The sequence below is a fragment of the Limulus polyphemus genome, unplaced genomic scaffold, assembly GCF_000517525.1.
Source record: "Limulus polyphemus unplaced genomic scaffold, Limulus_polyphemus-2.1.2 Scaffold2689, whole genome shotgun sequence".
NCBI classification, from domain to species: Eukaryota; Metazoa; Arthropoda; class Merostomata; order Xiphosura; family Limulidae; genus Limulus; species Limulus polyphemus.
Window position 1 is genome coordinate 168,020 of NW_013668299.1, and position 5,272 is coordinate 173,291.

The following is a 5,272-nucleotide window of genomic DNA, read 5'->3' on the forward strand; positions in this document are numbered from 1 at the left end:
CTTTTTTGTCATTTAAAGAGACCGAAAGCCTGTTAAGTCTCTTTTTTGTCATTTAAAGAGACCGAAAGCCTGTTAAGTCTCTTTTTTTTTTCATTTTAGCAACATTATCTCTAAGTTGCCTGAAGCGATTGACTGTTAATAGGCCTAATATAGATTTTTCAATAAGTAAACCGAGTTTCCTACGATTTACGGGCCGGCATGGCCAGGGGGCGCTCGACTCGCAATTTGTGGGTCGCGGGTTCGTCATACCAAACATGCTTACCCTTTCAGCCGTGAGGGCGTTATAATGTGACGGTCAGTCCTATTATTCGTTAGTAAAATAATAGCCCAAGAGTTGGCGGTGGGTGGTAATGACCAGCTGCCTTCCCTCTAGTCTTACACTGCTAAATTAGGTAAGGGTAACGCAGATAACCCTCGTGTCGCTTTACGCGAAATCCATAACAAACATACGATTTACTAGCTTTACGATCATACACCCATTATTCCAACATAGATCTGATTTTTTTTTTTTAATGCAAGGAAGATCATTAGGGCTAAAGGTGTATTATTGGTTAGAGCTTTTTACAGATGCCTATAACTCTCTGAAGTAAAAATAATATATATGTCTGTTTTAGAGATTTTATTTTGAAAACCAATAATGCAACTGAAAGAACCATGCTTTATAGAAAGCTGTTGTTTTTGCGGAAAACTTTGTTGTTGTTGTAGAAAGCTGTTGTTGCGGTAGAAGCACTTTGTTGTTGTTGTAGAAAGATGCTGTTGTTGTGAAAGATTTGTTGTTGTTGCTTTAAATAAGTTTTGTTGTTGTTATACAAAACTATTGTTAATATATTGTTGTTATTGTGACTATAGAAAACTATTGTTGATATATTGTTGTTATTGTTGCTAGAGAAACTATTGTTGATATATTGTTGTTATTGTTGCTATAGAAATTGTTGTTGTTGTTGCTATAGAAAACTACTGTTGTTATAGAAAACTAATGTTGATATATTGTTGTTATTGTGGCTATAGAAAATTATTGTTGTTGTTGCTGCTGTTTTTTTTTAATATTGAAGAGCACACCGTATAAGGACCGTAAAAACTTTTCAGACAATCAAGAATGAACATCACATTGATTTTGATATAAAAAACCACTGTAGTCGACCGTTTTTAATATTTTTTCCTACTTACAATAGTAAAGATAACGAGCACTGCTGTTACAATGTTAGAGAAGTTCACAAGTGAAATTCATGTACATGTTTAATGATTTTTTCTTTCTTTCTGTTTCTAGCCTTATACGGCCAGGTGGTTAGGGTACTCGACTCGCGATCGCGGGTTCGAATCCCCGTCACACCAAACATGCTCGTCCTTTCAGCCGTGGTGGCGTTATAATGTGACGGTCAATCCCACTATTCGTTGGTAAAAGAGTAGCCCAAGAGTTGGCGGTGGGTGGTGATGACTAGCTGCCTTCCCTCTAGTCTTACACTGCTAAATTAGGGACGGCTAGCGAAGATAGCCCTCGTGTAGCTTTGCGCGAAATTCAAAACAAACTAGCCTTATAAAAGAATAGTTTTACCTCACGTAGTTAATAATGGATCGCGTAGTATAATGTTTTGTATAGAACCAAACTGAAGTTAAACATTTATTTTTAAAAAAATGTGAATACGCATTTAAAATCACAATATTTCGCCAATGTTAAATGTGCACCACCCGTTTGTAGAATCAGAGTTTCTGAACTACATACGCAACTTGTTCACGTGATAAACAACAACCAATCAGTAACATAAATGGTATTTTAAAAAAGTAACTTCGTGAGGGGATAAACACAAACGATTGCTTCAATAGCTATTACCGTTTCTTATATTTCCTTTATACAATGTTGAACGTAATGAAAAAAAAAAAGATGTCAACTTAGAACACCTCCATCTGGTGTTTAAAAATAAAATGAGGTAAGAATATTTAAATTTTAAATGTTCAGGGTTGACACTAAGTTTATGGAAAATGCGAACTAAAAGATATTGTTTCCGGTCTTTTCTAACTCATTCTTTTATACTACTGAATACTAAAACTTCTTTATCGAGTTAGCTTGAATTATACCTTCACCATTTCTTTTCCGTGCTTATTTGGTTTTATTTTTGGATTTTCGTTGCCCAATTTCCAGTCGATAAAATATTGCCGATTATCTTACTATCGAATAAACTGCAGTATGGAGTCTCCAAGGTTACAGTCTCCAAGGATACAGTCTCCAAGGACTACGATTCCAAATGTTATTATTTTTATTCGTTATTTTTTAAGTTTCCTGTCACGAAAGTTACGTTGATATCCAAAGATAGTTTTCTTCGTTGACATTTCTCTGACTTGTGGACTCTTCGTTTTATTCTTTTGAATAATGCAAAAATAAAAAGAGACGGAATGAAACTATCCGAAACATAAATTACAGACAATTTCTATATTTTTAGCCGCGGCAAAGTGGCTCAGAATGGCTCCGAGTTTTTTTTAAGTACAAGCTTTTAGCTCGTCATCTCTTGACTGATTTAAGATCGAATTACAGTTTTGGACTCGAGAGGTCAAACCCTTTCGATTGCTATATTTTACCACACCCAATGTCTCATAGATTAATTTACTCTACTCCTGCCTGAAAGAATTTCAAGTGCCACGACTATTGAGGATTCCCTCTTGTATAAAGCTAGTTGTGATGGGTTATAAAGTAGGAAAAAACGAGTCTCAAAGATAGTTTGTAACATCATCAGAATTGCAAGTAGGTACATCAATAGCACGAGCTTCGCGAGTAACTTTCGGAGTAGGCTAAGCGATAATACCTAAATCTTAAATGTAGATACCCGTAGTGGGCAGATCACAGATAGCCCACTGTGTAGCCTTGTGCTGAATTACAAACAAAAAACTACAGTGTGTTAACATTGGAGTAATTGCATGGGTTTATATTAAGCTCCTTATCATAACGTTCGGCACTGTTGACTTCACGTGTGGGCTGAATGTGGCCTAGTTCTTAGCTTGCAGGACTGTGAATCTGATTTTTATTGCCTCAGAAACGCGCTCCGCACTTTGGGGTGAGTTCTGTTGGTTAGCTGCCTTCCGTCTAGTCTATCAGTTCAAAATTACGAACTGCTAACACAATTTTGAACTGGTAGACTAGACGGAAGGCAGCTAACCAGGCTGCTGACTGCTAACACAACCTGGTTAGCTGCCTTCCGTCTAGTCTACCAGTTCAAAATTGCGGACTGCTAACACAGCCCTTGTGCATCTCCGCACCAATTTTCCAAAGAAAACAAAGTTCGCTGTGAGTTTAATATTTGGTATGTAGTTAAGAACATGCATTCCTTACTATTTTTTTTTTTTATTAATGGACCTTAATTGTGTATTATAAACTAAGATTCGACGAAATTTTAGGGAAATCGTGTGAGAGAATTTGAGAAAGAAAAGCTAAAAATGGAAAACTTAACCCTAAAATAACCAATGGAGTTTAACCCTAAAATTACCATTGAGTCTCATCTGTACTTGACGCCATTTTTATAAATTATTTATGCACTAAAATATGTTTCATGACAAATATTTCCAATATTGCCCGTAATCCCACCAAATTACTAATAGGAACTGCCACGTATTTACGTAAAAAATGAGTATTATGAACACAAATACGGTTTACACAACGAGACAAAAAAATGGAGTCTAACGTTTCGTTGTGTAAGCCAAGCACGGCCTGGTGGTTAGGGTGCTTGATTCGCTATCTCAGAGTCACACCGACCATGCTCGCCCTTTCAGCCATGGGGTCATTATAATGTGTCGGTAAATCCCACTATTTGTTGGTAAAATAGTAGCCTAAGAATTGGGGGAGGGGGGTGACTAGCTGCCTTCCTTCTCGTCTATCACTGCTAAGTTAGAGACGGTTAGCGCGAATAACCCTCCTGTAGTATGCGCGAAACTGAAAACTAACTAAGTTCCATTTTCCGTGAAACTGAAAAACAAAATTATTTGGCCACGTAGGATTTTTTTTTTTGATTTTTTTATTGAGACACCAAGAGATCGATAGCCGGAGAAAGAATTCTTGTCCTTTCGTCTCAAAGTCTAATATCATACTTACAGCTTTGAAACTTTTGACCTCAATAGCTCTTTCGTGGCAAATAAGAACCCTTTTTTTATAGCAGGACTCCTGTTAGTAACACGCGGGCCCCGGCATGACCAGGTGGTTAGGGCACTCGACTCGCAATCTGAGGGTCGCGGGTTCGAATCTCCGTCCTACCAAACATGCTCGCCCTTTCAGCCGTGGGAGCGTTATAATGTGACGGTCAATCCCACTATTCGTTGGTAAAAGAGTAGCCCAAGAGTTGGCGGTGGGTGGTGATGACTAGCTGCCTTCCCTCTAGTCTTACACTGCTAAAATAGGGACGGCTAGCGCAGATAGCCCTCGTGTAGCTTTGCGCGAAATTCAAAAAACAAACAAACAGCAACATGCGGGAAATGCGCAAGTTGCATGAAAAAAAATTATTTCTCGGTAGATTTTAAAACTGTACATTGAATTATTTTCAGATTACTTGAATAAAATTCATTGATGGATAATTATGATAATTGGTATCAAACATTTAATATTTATTCTTCCTTATTTGTTTGCTTGAACCGAGTAAAAGTTTTATGTACTTAAAAAAAAATAAACTATTTTGGCCTGCTTGGTAAAAAAAATGTATACGAAAGCAAGTTAGGTTGTGGCGACATCTATCGTAATTCATAGAAATTATTGGCCATTTTAGGATTTGCTCGTATAAGTATCAAAATGTTTAATTAAAGAAAGTGTTGAAGTAGGGTTTAACAAATTTTATTTAAGTAATATGAATGAATGAGTAAAACATTTGGATTCAAAATACTTCAAGTTCTTGCCCAATTTAATATAGTTTATTCGACGCCGACCCTGTAACAATCTCACTTTCCCTGACGAACAGAATAATTAAATCACAATTCCAAAAATATTTAACGAATAAGGTGAAAATCTGCAAGCAACAAATTAGGAAATAAATTTACAACACGGACACTAAACGTCTACCGAAGTTCTTGTGATGGAGACTGAATACGTGATGAGTCATATTTGGGACTCGTGACGTCAGAATATTTTAATAACAAAACCAAAACTCTTTTCAATAATGATTTGTTAATATCAATAGGTTTTTGACGAGTGAGGTCAAAAAGCTCGTAAAAATAGATTGTTTGTTTGTAGTTAAAAAAATCCATAAAATGGGTTATTTTTGCCGTTCCCACCACGGGTGTCAACATCCGGGATATAAGCTTT